General features: G+C 30.2%; 1 protein-coding gene across 6 annotated transcripts in view; it reads left to right on the top strand.

The window, feature by feature from the left end:
* The window catches only part of LOC131843472 (very low-density lipoprotein receptor), a 188,509-nt gene that overhangs the window by 17,567 nt on the left and 151,294 nt on the right, over positions 1-19,648 (top strand). The window lies entirely within an intron of this gene.

Raw genomic sequence — 19,648 nt, 5'->3', positions numbered from 1 at the left:
GGTCACTGGTTCAATTTTACGTACAGTGTAAACATTTATATCCATGCGTAGGTTCGTATTGGTCTGGGTGTTTGCTTTGTATCTTATGTATGTACTTACAAAAGAACGTTAAGTATTATATCTCTAGTATTCTATCAGTTGTTAACACGTAACAAAAGTTCTACTTAGCATGAAACTAGATGATGCTGTGTGAATTGTTCAGGATTTATTTTATTATTATTATATTCTTCTACTGGAATAGCCTTCCGAATGAATGTACCTACATAAAAAAAGATTATTTAAAAGAGCTTCTATTTAAGTTTTATTTAGTAAATAATTTTTATATTCTCTTCTGGTTTGTCCAAATTTATAGTTAATTGATATATCATTTAAATAATAAAAAGTATTAAAATTTAATTTGATTCTAATGGTCTCCCTTGTACAGATTTATATGTAATTATTGAAACAACATTTCAGTTATTATTAAATTCAGGTTTTACTCTATATTGCCTACAGCCTGCACTGTATTTTACCAATTTATTTTATGCATTATATCGATATGAAAGTATATAAGTATATTGACATATTTTATTGGATTAAGTAATATTTTAAAGCACGTTCATGGTTTAATATTACAATTTCAACATGTCTACGTATAATTTTATAATAAAAATTTAGCGGAAATAATTAGAATTTTAAAAGGACCACCCTATTGTCAATATGTTTAATCTAGTACAGTACCGTAAAGTTTAGCTATTATTTGCCATTGAACAATTTTGTTTAATAGCAAATAATAGCTAAACTTTACGGTACCATACCATACAATTGTGTGGAAAACGAAGTGAGAAAAAGGCGGACGATTGCGAAAGAAATCGCAGGTGTATATGGTATATATAACTATATATACACCTACTAAATATTTTATTTGTTACATAATAGAAAAGAAAATGTAAGTGGTAACTTTCCGCTTCACTAACTATTACTACGAGTCACAATAGTGTTGCTTTTACCCATAACATATCGTTTATTTGTTACATTTTCAGTAGCAGAGAACAAATATTTGGAAGCCCAACAAAAGTATTTGTCCCACACCTTCATATCTCCAGTGATAGCATTGTTGTTAGAAAGCACAGATGAAATAGGTTAGAAAGGTATCTGCAATGTGAATAATACAACGCTATTCATTTTAGAATGTGACATTTTATTTTATGTACTATATATTGCTGTAGTCATAGTGATTTGTTTTACATATTTTTTAATCTGAAATTGAGGAAGTGCGATATGATACAGTAAGTTCAAATGATGATGTTTCGAATTGCTTATCTTTTTGATATCTTTATATATTTTGAGCATTAGTAATACACGGAATATATTTACTTATGACACATCCCGTATAGGGAAAACCATGCGCCAGAGGTCTAATAAAGATAGGCATAGTTTGTGTAATTGGTACTAGACTAATGATATTAATACATAGACAATATTATTTTTATTGTAAATACTTACATAATTTACATACAAAACACCCAGATGGATACAAATAATTATACTCATGATTACAATTGAAACACTCGAGGAATCGACCCCGTGACCATCGCAAGTAAGGCAGAAGGTGCTGAACCGCTAGACCACCATCAGTATTCTTATATGTAAGCCTCATGCATATATGTAAGATGTTAGGCAGGTATTTATATTTTAGAACAAATTATTTCCCAAAGAAAACAATTGACTTTAAATTTTGCATAAATACTTACTGCGTACCTACGGGCTATTAAAAATTGATTTCCCTTTTTCATTGAAAGAATAACATGGCAGCTCTTTACAAAGAATTTACCTCCGTTCTCTTGTTTCGTCTTTTGAAATTAATTATTTTGTAAAAAGTAGAGCCACAGAACCTGCAACGAGGAAATTTATTTCCCTGAATTAATTAAAAGCAGTACGGGGTCGCGGTTTGGAAATGTGACGTTGTTCTGAACGCTTGGTCCATATTTGGAAACTTTGTTCAAAGTTAGTGTTTGGACTATATTCAAATTACTGAAATATTAATGGTCGCCGGATTTCTGTAATTCTATTGGGTTACACTACGTTAATTTCGGAACTCATTACGTAAGTAAATTAGTAAGTAGTGACAATATTATTACAACTTTTGAGTTTAGTCTCAATAATTTCTTAATATTGGAACAACCAGCAGTAATAAGATTTTAAATATATATATAACAATACAACTGCCGTCAATGTACTTTAGATAAAGTTTTATGATGACAAAACAAATAAATAGGCTACACAATATACCACAATTAATATTAGGTTGATTGAAAATATATAGATAATTTTATGTAGAAATATGACAAATCCAAGTCATGAATGCCTCGATTTTCACCTTATATTTCAAGTATCCAAAACAAAAGAATAACACTACCGGTCCCGACTTCGCATGGTACATTTTTGACACATTTTTCTAGTAATAAATATATCATATGTTGAAGAGGGATTTTATTGGTCGGTTATTCTAATGGTGATAGGACTTTTGAAATTGGTGTAAAATCGACATATATAATAAAGAGGAAACATTTGTATTCGTGAGAATTCTTAATTCTTAGAAATGATATTTTCATTTAATAAATAATTAGAAAGTTTATATTAGAAATTTCACATGTAAAAGTAACGTTGTGTAAAACCATATACTTAATTATATAAGTATAAGGCAATGAAAATATGATAAATCAATACAAAAACAATTCTCTTATAACGGTCTTTAAACTGTAACAATGTTTTTCAAATATTAAATATAAGTCATTAATAGTGGCTACAGATGCAGTCTTATAAATAAATAAATATATTTTTCGATGAACATGTCTATACTAAAGGGTTAAGACATGTATATGTAACAATAGTTTTTCTGCTGAATTCTAAAACCCGATGAACATGTTCATTTTGCTTACGTACATGAAGAAAATAAAATAAAAACTCGCTACTAATACCCTAATAACTGTATTGTAAATATGAATATACTAGCGGTGCCATATTGTGAATTTTAGGCGCCATTAACTGTCGTTTGCGGCGACATCAGCTTTATATAAAGTGACAACCCTTTCTTAGGATCGCTTAGATGTCGCAAAGCATATTGGCTCTTAAAAGGTATTCAGTAAAAACGGTTTTCCTGTGAAACATATTTTTTAATATATGAGTTGTCTACTTGCAATATAGCTTTGAAAAAGGTACAAGTAATGAGGTATTGAAGGGAGGCACTTTCGTTGATGATAGGGTCGACACTTGTATAAAAGTTCAAAAGAAATGTCAAAAACGTGACTGTTGAAAAATATTTCTTCGTTAGGTTTCTGCAGTGCCTTAAATTGTATATAATTTCGGGGATAAACTTTATTATTGAGAAGATATTTTCATAAGTTACTGGGGTTTTAGTCCCTGCATCAAGGTGAGCAGCATCAGTTAACTTCAATTAGATGCGATGCGAATCCGCTCAACCGAATATACATATTTAACTGATTTTGTACTTAAATAAAAAACTGATCAAGTGTGATTCAGAGTTGCACACCAAGTTAAACAACTTATTTAAGAATTAGAATATAATTTATTTACTTAAAGTATCTACTATGTTCAGATATATATTTGTGTAAATGATATGGAAAACAAGATTATGTAAAGCAAATATTTCGGAAGTAACACTATTTTTTCAATTTCTTTTTCCAATAAGATTGGATAAATGTCCTTTCTATAGCATTAGTGGTTTTTGAAGTATAGACAAAAAAGCAATATTTCTTTATCAAGAAACATATATGACTAAACATTTTTGTAGAAAAGCTATTCAGCTGAATTCTATTCAGCCGTTCCTTTATGTATAGTGGCGTCGACGAATTTGTGCGAAAATCGAAGAACCGGTAGTTTGAATATAACAAGATTTACTAAGTATAAAGAAATTTAAATAATGATGCCAATAACTGCGGCTACCGAAAACCCATAAAACCAGAACCAATCTTCCGTATTTTCGAGATGAAGGGTAGTAATTGCTGCAATAAACTGTGGTGTCCCCTGAACTGTGAGCCGTTATTAAATTTTAGTACTTTCCTAACTTTTTGGGCTTTAAAATCTTATCGATTTCTTTGTTTAATACATTTAAGTTCAGATTTCATTTTCTAAAACGCTCAGTAATCATTATAACGACTTATTTTTAATATATCTTACTGACACTATGTTTATATAGTTCTTACTTTTATTAATAGTATATTTTAAACAATTGAATTTGATTTCATATTACCATTACATAGAACCGAATAGTAAAATAAATGTCAAAAAAAATTGTGTATATGTTTGTAAAAATAATAATAACATTGGTCTAATAAATTTCTACTATTGCTATCCACTATACATAAATTAGACAAGTATTTTTGAGCTTTGTGTTCATTTAATTAAATTTTATATTTCAGTAGAATATTTTATTTTGTACTCGTACCTAGTAATGTTGAAGCTATGGTTAGCATTGCAGTTTTATTGTGGTATACGTACTTAACAAAATAACATACTAACTATATTTTATGAGGAAATATAAATGGCTTACTAGTCTGAGCACGAGCGCCTTTATTATACTGTCTGTCATTGCTCATATGTGAAATAAAGAGGAGGCATTTTGTTGCTATTACTTGATTAGAATACCTACTGGCAGTTTATGCAGTGTAAAACGGACTACATGTGACACCTATTTCAAGGGCAATATTAAAACAGTTGTGGTATATTTAGCTCGGCGGGAACACTGAAAAATAGTCCTGTTCGCTGTTGTGTGTTCGTTAAACATGAGGATATTTAGAAACCGATTGTCTTTGATTTTAATGGAGGCTGTCTATAGGTCTAAACTGGCAGCAAAAGAATTTATAGGTAGATAGATTTTCGCTAGCGTGTGTTTAACATAGTACAAGACAACAACGTCTAGCATCTCGTTTTTTTCATGCTTAGGTAGATAGTATCTATAGATCAACCCATCATTTATTTGTCTATAGATTTTAATTAATCTATAAGTTATTAGAATCCTATCGTGATTTACGTAAAGAGAAGTATACCCATTGGCGAGATTCGGTGATTCAAGCGATATATTATTGCGCATGAGGAGTGGATCCGATCCAAGATAAGAGGACCATCGGACCAAAAAAGCAGAAACATCGAAAATGTAAAACCCTTTTCGTCCGTGAACTCTTAATGTAATTTAGAATAACAAATAAATTAAATTACATTTCTTAGTATTTCTTAAAATTAAAAGTCTTGTTACGACGTTGAATGTTCCTCTCCTTATTTTTCACTGTTTCAAAAATATCTCAAACTTGATTAATAGACTAGGTTCAGGAGCATTTAGTCTAATTATATTTCCGTTTATTACAGTTGTGTGATAGCTATGTATACCATGTGTGTATGCTATGTGCCATAATGGATATATATATGCCATATCCATTATGGCACACGATATGGTCATAACTATACACGAGAGAATACATTTATGCATGCGGCAGTGATAAGTAATATTATATTTTGTTAATTTAGAGATAGATGATAAAAATATGTTTATCATCTATCTCTAAATAGTACAAAATAAAATCTCTGTACACGTCTGTCTGTTTTACGGTTTCTTTTAAACCACCCTGAGTTTCACTGTCATTTAGAGTTTTTTAAACAAGGTTGGTATGTACACTATTCTACATATATAAACAATATTGTATATTATATTATAATATTGTTCATCTCGGAATACAGTTCTCTCGGCTCGGATTCTTCACTCGGCGGTTAATATAATGTTGTATATGATCAATAATAATTTTATGATCATATAAATATACTAAGAAAATGATCTTCCCACAAACATTGTAGATGTATACGGTATCTTATATGTATAAAATAGGCATTCATTTTACATGTTTTAATTATTTTTGGTTTCTCAATAAAATATAATCCTTTAAAGAGTAGCGTTATTTAAAAAAATGGACATGTCTTAGGCATGTGTGATAGATAACACCCCTGTGACTGGGTAAACGCTTGGAGAAACATTGTTACGCTGCTCACGTCCCACCTCGAGTGTTGGCGTGTTGTAAAATTGAACGCAGTTGTGTGGGTACGCAATACCGACCCAATTTCCAACACAAACAAACCCGTAGTATCATGCTATTACTATAACCACAATCAATCTTAAGTGTTAGTAGTAATTTTGATTAAAAATACTAGCTTTGCGAAAATAAGCGGAACATCTAAATTAAGTTCAACTTACTCTGACAGATCACAATGTCTGCTACGACAATAGCACAATGCTCCAACACAATTTCAAGAAAGCAACAGTCGCGTACTTCACCCAATTTACATGAAATTTCCGTCATGGAGAATTTTTCCGTTCTTTTCTGTGTGCCTTTGAATGGTAATGAGGGTCGGTAGGAAAATTTTCAGGATCAGATTAGATTTTCTCATGGCTATATTGTCTGCTGAAATGAACGACGTTGTGCCTCAATAGCTTTGTTACACTATAGGTATAGAAATGAGAATTCGTATTAGATTTTCAAGTAGGTATATATACCTACTCGTATCTCATAAAAGTATGAGTTTATACATTGTATATTTTCAAACATAATACACACAATTCAGATCTAAACCGAACTTGTTATTTGAAAGTAGAAGTTGGTGATTAAGATACTTACGAATACTAAAAAAATAAGAAATTTAATATTTAGGGAAAATGGTTATAGAATTGTATTCAATAAACGACTGAAGATTTGACGATTTGTTTTTTCTTATGCATATTACCTAATTCTAAGTATCGCATAAAAGCTATCATTGATAACTGAAACTTTTAATTATTCTCAAATTTAAAACACTACAAAAAATGTTACAAAATAATTTTTAATTAAAAGAGTTATTTAACTATTCAAGGTATTTGATTTTAATGTAAACTTAAATTAGACTTGACACAGCAATATACCACAGGCTTTCCTAAGGCTGGTTGTATGGTACACCGAGAGATTTAACAATGGAATGAGCAATTTGTATTCCAAATAAACACATAAAGGATTAAAGTACGCACTAGTAACAGTGAACATGGTAGTAATCAGAGAGATAGACTCCAATTTGTACTGTGAAAACAGAGTAATTAATATCTATGTAATTATTTTGATAACCTTAGCAGCTAGTAAAAGTAAATACGTATAAAAAAATATACATACATTTGTTTTTTGATAAGAATGAACTCAAATATCAAATGTTGACATCAATCTATTACAAACAAGACATGAAAATTTCAAGTTCAATTAGCACAGATACTAAATTATCAGCATAAAAAACAATTGCATTTCTGTTAGCTCGTTTTTGTGCATGTATACTTACTTCAAACGTCTTATGTTGGATGACATAAAATAAGATCTCAAAATGTAAATTAAGCATTGATAAATTGTAATTCCATTCTGTTCGTGATAAATTCCATGACAAAATTTATGAAAATGTATATAAAACGTACATTTTCATAAATTTTCGCCTAGGCTAGTACTGATAGAGATATTCAGTGGATTACGTATACAGTTGTAAATATAATTTATTTCGTTCCAATTGCAGTTGCACGTTACACACAAACTGTTACTTAGCAACAATACTTATTTTAAATGTGATGGATTATACTTTTTCTACTTCAATCAATGTGCCTAATACGGTCCCTTAATCCATTACATTTAAGACATTCTACATCTCTACATTTAAACAACATACATAATATAAAACAATATACAGAAGAGTAAACAATAGAACTACTAGCAAAAAACATATCCAAAATTAAATCTGTTAAAATACTAACAATTTCTGTTGGACCTATACCGCCCCCGCAACTGCAATCGGAACGAAATAAATTATATTTACAACTGTATACGTAATCCACTGAATATCTCTATCAAGTACAGGCTATACTACTACAGACTTAACCGCGTTCTAGCCAGTAGCTTTAGATAGGTAGGTATTTCAATTTACATTTATTATTATGTAACAGGTTTGGGTAGTAATTCGGCGTCAAGAAGCCTAGCCTCCAGCTGTAATAATGTTACGGTGCATAATCCACGGTATCGCCAACCGCGCCATGTTGAGCCCGGAATTTTCCAGAATTTTCCGCGTCATTAACCGTTGGATGCTACGACCCGCGCGCACCCGTAACAAAACAAACCTTCACAGGCTTTGTTTCATAACTCATGACGCTTAATACACCTGTAACATATCCAACGAATCTTCAGTAAATGACACTTGAAATTTCCTTTGGCAGTGTGTCATTTTTGTTCATGATAACATAGTCATAACAGCTGTTTTATTGTTATTACTCTGTAATGTTCGCAATTTTAACAAGCCTCATAAGTTGTTTTCTTGGCTGTATTGTTTGAACATGGAGATAAAAATTTCTTCGTTGTAAGATTGTTTATTGTTAAAATATGTCAAATAATGACTGATTACCTTGTTCATTGTGATAATTGTAATACTATAATATTATATATTTTTTTAATATAAAGTAATATATTCTAAAGACCGTCATTTAATTGTTCCGATTGTTATTCATACCCAATTAACTTACGTGTCCTATATTTTATTATCTATACGGATCTAAGTAATGTTTATTACTGTATGAAATTATTTCAATTATCTTCAATGTAGCATATTATTATTTTTCTGTTAGAAAAATATTTTCGCCGATTGTTTATTACATATTTTTTTATTTCCTAATATTATATTTAATCGTAAGTGGACATTTCGAAATGTGAATAGATAAAGTAATGGAGTGAAGAGTGAAATGTGTTGAAAATTAAATTCGACCCAACTCTATGTTTTAGTTCTAGCTAAGCAAATACACCATTGCTATGACAATTGTGGCTATTTTATTATTCAATATATTTTCGGTAGGTGCGTCAGAAACGTTGCTGTCGCGAAACTCGGGATTGTTTTCCACGTTTGCTGCATAATTTATAAGCGGATGAGCTCTGCACATGCTTCGCTGGCGGCCGCTGTCTTTCAGCGATCCGTACTTTTCAGCTATCGTATTCTAATAAGTTCTTTTGTGAGCACCGTAAATAATATTTTTTTCTTTCCGGATCAGCCATTTCTTTCTATGTTTTAAATAACGACTGGAATGGAAAATAAGCCTATCTTATGGACAGTGGCAACCGTCGCCTATGAAAATAATAACAACTACTAATATAAACAACTCCACGGACGCTCGGAGTGACGTTACCATTCCAGAGAACTAAGGTCTTATATCTCTGTACTCTATCATTTTACTATAATTATCAAAGAATATATAATAGTATTTGTATTAGTTGTAGTACCCATAACACAAAAGCCTATATAAATATATAAATATTTCACGATTCAAATTGGAATTCATCTGTGCTCCAGTTTGAAGGTTCGGTCAACTTGCTGAAGGAGCTGTGAGCTGTCAGTTCATGCACCCAAGTAAATCTTATTTTTTCCAAGAGGGGAGACTTAATACTATGTCGTATTAAGTCCCCCCTCTTGTAAAAAATAAGAGTATTTGTATATCTACTTTTCATTATATAAATATTTTAGTAATAGTTAATAATACGTAATAAGTACTGGGTGTATATTATCCTCCTGTTATGTAATACTTATAGTTAGAATGAAAAGGCACAACAAATGATATAAAATACTGACATATGAATATTATTTGATGGCAAGTAAGTATCAAAACCAATAATATATAGTTAAAGTAAATAACATAGTGAACCTCGATATTATTGCTAAGACAATTGGGAGTAAAATTATCCGAGTCATGATCTCGGGGTGGCAGTAATCGCAGCGGGCTCAGAAGCAGCGATGTTTGTCGTGTAATATCGCTTATTTTGTCACATTCGCATCGTATAAACGTGACGAAGCGGGCACAATAACGCGTGGCCCCTGCCGTAATGGCCAACGCCTCTGATTTATACTTATTTCTTTTATGTGCCAACCAAATGGCTTTCTTTATAGAATGTTTCTTTTTTGCGGCAAAACCACAAGTCAGTGACGAGGCTTCTCTAAGTGAGTAACAGGCGAACTATGCTTTCAGATTAAATTAAGTATAACCTTAGTATAATAATCTTGAGTTCACATGATTTTCGTGCTATTTATTTGTTCTTCTCATAAACACAGGGTTAATTTTAGGGACGGCAATGCGGACATGATACCCCTGGTATTTCAGGCGTCTATAGGTTAGGTGCCAGTTTATCATCAGATGGCAGGTATGCTTGTTTGACATCTACATAGTATACAAAAAAAAAGACATACGAATAATATATATTTTATTTTATATTTATTTATAGATTGATATATATTATATATATATATATATATATATATATATATATATATATATATATATATATATATATATATATATATATATATGTATTTGTGTATGTACATGCATGTGTTTACATGTATTTACTTTTAGTATATGTATATTTTTTTTGACCTATTGTTTTTATTGATTATATTTGCACCGCCTACAGTTTTTCTCTGCACAGCCTATTATTGACTGGTAGAAAATGCGTTAAGGCGTTAAGTCCGCCATATGTACTTTACCTTGGTATTTTGTGCATTGAAGTACATATAAATAAAATAAATAAATAAATAAGTTTGTTATATGTTTATTTATATATTAGAGCCGTGTGGTTTATGTTTATTAAGAAACTAAATTAAAATAGTCAAAGTGTAAGGTAATCATAAATCCTATCGTAACTTAACAAAGTTACAACAAAATGTATTGCTTTATCCAATTACATTAGTACAGACAAAACAACTTAGTTTGGAGTAAATAATTAAAGATCAGTGATTAAGGGACCGTTTAGCTCTCGTTACCATGATAATTAAGGCGAAAACAATAGTAATTCTGAATAAACTCTGAATAGGTAATACAGTTGAAATGGAAACCGAATTTTACTATTTGATTAAGTTTAGGTAGAAGGGAAGAAACTTAACTAGTTTAGTACTATTTTAAGTATCTATATTTAAGTAACTATTATTACTAATTACTTGTATTCTTAAAACACTTATTTCACAAGTTAATATTATTGTACTCTAATAAATTACCAGTATTTACACCTGTTTAGAATAACAAAAAAAAAATCTTTTAAAATTATATAAAATAATAATAATAACAATAGTCGTTTAATTTCGCCGGATTTTCGCTATAATAACTATGGAACTAAGTCGCAGTTCCAATATTGATCCAAATATTTGGGAAACCGAATTGGTGTTATTCCCATTATAGCTTCCTGAAGTACGACATCATCACTTTCACAACAATAATAGAGAGGCTTCATGTTCTTTCTTACTCTCCTGACATTCTGGAGTAATAAATCAAGCGTGAATAGCACATACGACGTAGATAAGAGACGTGGAACAAAAGGGTTCCATAAATCGTTATTAACTACCGTTTCCTAGTCCCTCGTTCAGGTCGAGTGCACAAAATATGCTGATAGACTATCGCTCTGTCTGCTTATCAGAGTATTATTAGATTTGGAAAGAATAATTATATATTCGCAGAAAAAATCATAAAAGAACCTTCCTGATCAAATTTTGATCGTTGAAGCCTCCGTCTATTTCAGCGTTATATTTCAAAAACTAATAATGAATTAAAAACTCTTTCATACTGGATGTCTCAGTTATATATTTTGTTTTATAATTAGTGTAGTGCCAGTTGTCTTACATATTTTTCGTGAGGTATTAAGGGCATATATCAACGGTATTGACAGAACACGGAAAACTCGTCCTGACTGACTTACATTCTGACCCATGTATCTAATCCCAAGAGCATTTTTGGGATTAGATACTGGAAAATTAGAATATAATTATATTGCTTTAATAGAACAGAATGGAAGTCCATAACCGGGATTTACACATTAATTTAACTGAAAACTCAGACAGGGTTGTAACAGCTTATTATATTTATTATTATATTAGAAACCAACACCATATGATGTATTGTCTCCTATTATTTATCTATATATACATTTAGAGTCAATTTATAACATATTTTCATGAATATATATGAACATATATTGTATTTTATATTATTCTGTGTACTACTGCTAAGCTATATGTACCGATATAATATAATCAAACATGATTTAAAATAAACAAATTACTGCTTAAACTTTAAATTTTGGACTCGTATTGTAGAACTACACATGTTAATAATTAAGTATTATTTTATATAGTCAAAGTAAAGTTTTGTTAAAATATTGAAATACATTTTGCTATGCTCTACTATACTATATTTAGATATAACATTTATTCATTTTATGAGCAGAGATATTAAAATATATCCAAACTGCGGTTTTCATATCTCCGTATGGTTTCTGCATGTTTATCAGCGACACATATTACGGAGTTTCATTTGATTTGTGTTCATATAACAAAAAGCTTATTCACAGAGCCATTATCACAATCTTTTATGTTGGCTGTAGCCAGGTACAATTCTATGCGTGGTTTCGCGTATACGGTAATAATTATATTACAATATGGTTTATTAATATATTTTACACAATGTGTTGTAGATAATTAACGAATTCTTAATATTCGTATTTCGAGCTGCCTACGGACGTTCCAAATATAATTTTTAGTATTAATTTATACTACAATGGCCATTTTTTGTGCGGTTTTCAATACAAACTTTAAGGAAAGATAACGCTTTTATATTCCGGAATAAATGACGTAAAAACAGGAGATGGGGAGCGTAACATAATTTGCTGTGTTCCGGACGATGGTGAGGCCCCGATATATCAAATGTAAACAACACTCTCAAGCGGGGGCGGAGATAAGGAACGAAACAAAACGACCGTAATGCAAACATTACATTTTGACATGTTGCCGAATTTTGAAAGAAAATATTAAATAAACTGAATGGTTCTTATACAAATAAAGATTGTATCATGATTGCTTCTATAAATTAGATATTTGAAACCTTAAATTTACGAGAGAAAATTTACAATTTTTTTTTTAAAGAATTATTATCAAATGTATTATTACATAACGATTATTCGTTATCATCGACATATGTCCGAGTTAGTGTATAGTTTACTATACGTCAATTTTTGAGGTACAGTAATTTATCTCAAGAGGTCGTTATATTAGAATTGATATCACTATAATCAATGTCTAAAGTTGAAAAATCTAATTAAATTCATAGTAATTTTCGATAATATTTATAAATAAACTCATGTCTTTTTCCTATCGATATTGGTACCCAGTACTAGTATATTAATTATAGTTATATAGTTTTAGCGTTATTTTTTAAGTTTTCAATCTTAATAATATCAATTGAAATTGATATTAAATTTTCAGGCAGTTATAACTCATTGAACCAAAGACCCATCTTTAAGAAAATCATCGTATTATTTGAACCAGTTTCGTTTACTAAACCACTTAAGCAGTCTACAGGAGGCAGTTATTCCTAATTTTCTAAAGTTAATGGCTCGAGCTAATTCTCTGGGGCCTTTTTGTTCTGCAAGTTTCCAACCTCAGCAACGGCTGGCACATCAACGCCGCCATTAATCTCGCACATCTCGATTGCTGACGTCTTATTGTAATACATATAGGGTTTAAAATCGTATAAACCAATTTAAATTACTAACAATTTTGAAATGGCATTTATATTGGTTGGTAAATTGGTAAACGTACTAGAAAGTGTATATTATTAAAGGGGCCATAAATGTGACCTTAGCTTCCAGCGATCACTTAGGCAAATATGCGTATATTCATATTTCTGACATAATAAAAACATAATGTGTAATGGTTGGCTCTTCCGACGAAATTATTTGAACCTTGTTATCTTTAAATTAATGTTCTATCATTTTAAATGAATTACAACAACTGTTAACCTGATAACCTTCCTTCTGGGGGATTGTTAATTTTATTTGTCCTCGCCCTGCCGCGCTTTATTCAAATTTGATAGCAAAACATATTTCATGCCCAAACTGAGCTTTCTAGGTCAAGAGATTGCTATGATAGCAGGCTATTTTGAACTGAAACGAGTAAAATGGGGGATTCGTAATCATATTTTTTAACTAAACTATAAAAAGAGAGATATTTTTTTTGTGTGTGATACGATAATTGTTAATTGTGAATTATTATATATCATATAATAAGGCATTTTTTATTGTACTAAAATATAAATTAATATTTGTAAGTTTATCAGAATTATATATAATCAGCTAATTATATGAAAATCATCTAATGACTGAAATGGCACTATGATATAAAAATACATAATAATGAAATTGTATCAGATAATCTAACTGAATTGTAATTAAACCTAGTTTGCAGTCGAAATTTCCGTGTCTACGCGACTTGGTCTTTATCTTGAAATATTTTCATAGCTTCCTTACCTTATACAGCCCTCTTAGAATATGGGTCATTTGTTCGCTATACGTGCGTGGAGCATGTCGTCACTCGGCTGGAACTGCTTCTTCTACTTTATACCGAGGATATTTTGTCCCATATAATTTACGATTTCGTTTTCTTTCTGCAGATTTCTGTATTAATGTTGTCAAAATTAACGAAAACAAACTTAATGCATAAAGTTATTAGTATCAATATTATATTAATTATTCATTAGCATGAATTAAATGCCGTCGGGATATCGAATAGAATATACTCGAAACAAATACTTTGTCATCAGTGCACTTGCTTCAAAGTAAAAAACAAATTCATTTACAAATCGTGAAAATTTTCTCCATCAATATCCACATGATATGATCCATAATTTATTGTGTCCATAATTCTATACTCATATTATATTGTGCCACCACTGCTTTTACACCGGCGGATGGTGTTAGTGGTGACTTAGGAAATAAATCTCTTTCCAACGTACATCGATGATAGAAAAGGAATGTTCTAAATAAAGTCCTATAACAAGACATCTGATTAACGCGGTGATAAATCTCCTCACCCTACTCCTATAATAACAGATAAATATTTAAAAGGGTTTTCCCCAAAATAACAAAAATATTACATGCATTTTAAGATATATTTATTTACATTATATATTATAGCATTCAAAATACTTTTTTGTTTTTATTTAAGTCAAATAGGTAACAAGAAGAAAAATAACTTGTGATTATTTATTTTTGCCAACGCTTTTCTCGTATTGTAATTGTAGCTACCTTTTGAACACAATTAATTTTATTTGCTACAATTTCGTGTCACCGGACTGATTAGGTATTACTAGTGGTACTGTAATATCCAATCAGACCGGCAGTAGTCTGTTTAAAAGTTATATAATGCGTGTATTCCGAATCCTGTATATTCTCAATCACACAAAATGCATAATATCTTAGGTTTCAGTACAATGGCAGCATATACAATGTGTACATCATTGGCGTCAATGTACATGTTATATCCATAAAATAAAACATATAAATATCTATCGATGACTTACTATTACGGAGCCAGCATAAGCGTCTAATTGTTTCCCATACCTACCCAATAAGCATAAAATTATATACTAGGAATTATATTATTACTATAATAATAAAGATTTTTACGTCCCAGCGCCTAGGTTAGGAATGTCATATTCAATAATTAATGGAAAATTCTTCATTATTATGTCCCTCGTAATATTTCGCTTTGACATTTTGCTTATTAACTTTTTAACAATGATGGTAATGTTCTGTAATAACAATATTGTCAGATCATATCAGCTAATTAAACTTGTTGCTACATATATTATCGCTAACTTATAATAATTCTCTTTGAATTTTTATGACCAGCAACAGTGATTAAATTGTTTCAATCAGAAACTAAATTATATCGTAGAATTACTATTATCGTAGAATATAAATTTAATAGAAGATTGTGACACTATATTTACCGAGATTTCTTTGATGTATATAGATGAAGCCCAATGAAACTCAGCCTTAAACTATTTCATAGAGATAACTACATGAATATAAATCAAAGGCAATTGCTATCCCCTAATCTGTACTAATCTTATTAAACAGAAATAACTGTTGAGTTAGCAGAGGCCTATTTATTGCTGAAAAGAAATTATAACTTATAAAGGCTGAATCTTTACAGTATATTCTTAGTACATAGAAAGCCTAAAAATAATATAAAAAAGGGTTTCTCGGGAAATCGCCTTCTAATGTAGTGACTGGATGTTAAGTGTTTGTATGAATGAAGTTGCCATATATATACTATGAAATTTTTTGAATACTTCGCTTAGCAATTTCTTTTTGGATATGTATTATTTTTGTAACGTATTTAATTACTAAAAAAATATTTTGTACAATCGTCTAATACAATAAGCGAAGCACTCTTTAAAAATGTTATTGTAAAATTTAATGACCTTACATCGAAAATCTATTAGCTTTCTTTAACAATATTTTGTTGAACAGGATTACCTTTTTTTTATATCTATGAGTTTTAAACATCGTTGTTTTTATTTATAGTCAAAAACCACAACAGCAGTGATGCATAATATTATGCAAACGGGGCTGTTTTTATGACACTGTGGGTTGTTTTCGGTAGATTATTTTTCAAGTAAAGTACTGCCTCGTTTATATTTTCGTAAGATTGAAGAAATCTTTTAAGCAGTTCCGTATTGCGGTGGAGAAATGAGTTTTTATAAAAAGCGATTATTCCACCAATTTAAGCATTTGATTGAAATCCGGATTAAATAGTCATTGTAAGGATAAATCAAGAAAACATCTGTTGTTTTTAGAGTGAGAAAATAAAAAAAAAATATTCTGTGGAGAGTAATTTTTATTTAAATCATTTACTTCATTTGATTATACTAAATAAACGTAAGCGAAGTAGTTGTTGGACACGATTGTAGTTAAAGTTATGGCTAGTGCAGCAACAACAAATTACGACATCACTACATATAAAAAAAATGAGCAGATCGTTTCATGGTGAAACAAATAAATCTCCATAATTTTTTTATACATTCTATTAATACCAACAATTAGTTTTTGAGTCTTATAATAAATAAGCATGTAAATGCCAATAGAATGTCATTTCCCTTTAAAATGCTTGCCGATGTTATTACCAGTAAATACTGAGGACCATTGTATTAATGTATTAATTATTTATTTTGTGTCTAAAATAATTAGGATTATTATGTTATTATTCTTCTGTCTTAACATAATATGTTTCTTCCGTTCTCGTATACATATTTAATTGGATGGTACTCTGTTGTTGCATTGCACGTTTATTATTTTAAGTGTTATGATAGGATCTAAAATATTTCTGTTTTAATTTTCCATAGGTTACAACAGGTTCCATATATATATATATATATATATATATATATATATATATATATATATATATATATATATATATATATATATAATATTATTTGCCTATTTTAATGTTTGGAACATTTGTATTAAAATGTGTAAAAGGATTGAAGTGCATTTTATTCCAATAATAAGACAAGTTCCTTTGAAAGGAGATTTTGAAAGAGGTAAAATTCTATATCGGTAATATCATTGATAAGTGCTACGATACAACTTTGAACGTAAAAGAAAACGTAAAACGAAACGTGCATAAACTGAACATAAAATGGTTTCATTTGAATTTGCTGAATGGGTTCATTGTAATGATCACGTAAGGAAACTCGAAACAGTACATTAACATCTGGAGACGCTTCATATACTTTGTTTAATAGACCAAGTCATGGTCTACTTATGGTCAACTTAATCAGCGGTAAAGTAACATGAACCTAAACGAATTTTATGTAAAAATCATTAAATATTAATTGGAGCATTAAAAATTATTATACATATTAAATAATTCGGTAGCCTGGTAACCAGGTAGTAACAGGAGAAATCAGTTTTAGATATATTTTACTATAATATAATATCTATAATAGTGATGCCGTAACAGGATTCTGAGTAGATCCGTACACAAGCCGAGTTAATCTCCTGAATAACACGCGTAACACTCTCATAATTAACTGTATCTACCTAGATCAATTTAGAATTTCAGTATATTAAGCAGAATTTATATATAGCCTTAAGGATTGAGATTTGACATCAAAATGTGTGAACTACATAGTTGCTGTAAATAATAATCAGTGAATATTTCAGTAAATCACGTAATAAAATGAAACTTCTTAAATAATCAAATACGCATCGTAGCGACTTTTTGAAATATTAGTATGCACACTGTGTTTCATATATTGTTCAGTAATAATATTATATTGAAGAGTTTGGTGGTTGAATTGAAGGTATGGTTTGTGATTTCGTAATACAGAATGTAACTTCTCTCTATCTATACTATAATAGACCTGGCGTGAACATAGATTGTAAAAGAAATCACTGGCTTCATTCCAGATTTTCTTTTCGAAACATTTCTTGAATTTACAACTCAAATATAGTTGGAACAGTTTCATTACAAATGAAATGAAAGCACACGTAGCTAGACTTCGATCAGGTTCGACATTTTTTACGCTGTATTCAAGAACTAATATCCTAAAATGTTTTACTTCATGTACCGTCTTCAGATTTTATGTCCCGAGAACTTTACGACAAGAAACGTATGCATCCTGCATTATTTAATTTTTTGTTACAGTAATTTGGTAGCATATCAGTTAGGGTATGAATAACCGTTCTTAATACAAGTCACGCACATACCAACACATGTAGGTATATTATTTACCCTTGTTGACCCACGGCGGTCTATAAAAGTATTTTCCAAAGAACGTGATGCGCCCCAGAAGCTGGTACGTAGCTATTACATTTTAGTAAAGGCATAAAGAAAAGGTTGGTTCACTTTTACTTCCCTTCGTGCGGTCATTTCTGTGGTTTTTGTTATTATTAACTAGCTTAATATCGTGGACGCGTTCGAAGATCAACTCTTTGGTTAGCATAGTATTATTATAGTGTAAATAAGGTCAAAGGGTTTTCAAAGTTTGATAAAAAAAAAAACAAAAGATTGATAGAAAATGATTAACATTGTTATTTTAAATAGATTAGTCAACCATTGTTCTAAATTTTTCCTTTATAGGGAAATATTTAATGACTTTTTAACAAGAATCTTACACGTTATTATAGAAAATAAGACGGAAATATGAAGTTAGGGGTTTGTTTCACCCTCCTGTAAACGAAAACGAGTTCGCCAGAATTTAAACATTTCTTAGAAACTGCCCTCTTGTTTAACTTACATTATAAATATTCGCGTCTTAAAAAATACTTTTAATATTTTTCCTTTTGTTCCTTTCAACTGCTATACTCATTATAATAGGGGTAACCCCAAATTTACTTAGTAAGATTTTTAATTTATCAAATCCTTATTTGACCTAATTTTAATAAAACTTATGAAGGGATATGGCCCCGTCTATGGACAGTGTGTTTTATTTTAATTATAGATCGGTTGTTTGTATTTGATCGCAAAATAAACTACGGGCTGGTGTTATCACGAACCTTCCTAGGATTAGATGCCCGTCCGCATAACAAATTAGATCAATACCCTATCCTTACCGATGCTCGGCTTGTTTATTACTGTGTTTAGTTATCTTCGTCGTCGATATACCGCTTTTAATCTATTTTATATTTCTCATTCTAGAGATAGGAGCTGTTGTAATTGCTTAAAAAAAGTGTGTGTGCTTACACTACTATCTCATTACCAGGTATGTATCTGTTTTCATGACATGAGG

Source organism: Achroia grisella, unplaced genomic scaffold (assembly GCF_030625045.1).
Source record: "Achroia grisella isolate CSIRO2021 unplaced genomic scaffold, CSIRO_AGI_Agris_v1 utg308, whole genome shotgun sequence".
NCBI lineage: Eukaryota > Metazoa > Arthropoda > Insecta > Lepidoptera > Pyralidae > Achroia > Achroia grisella.
Note: the sequence above shows the minus strand (reverse complement) of the source record. Positions and strands in the feature narration are given on the sequence as shown.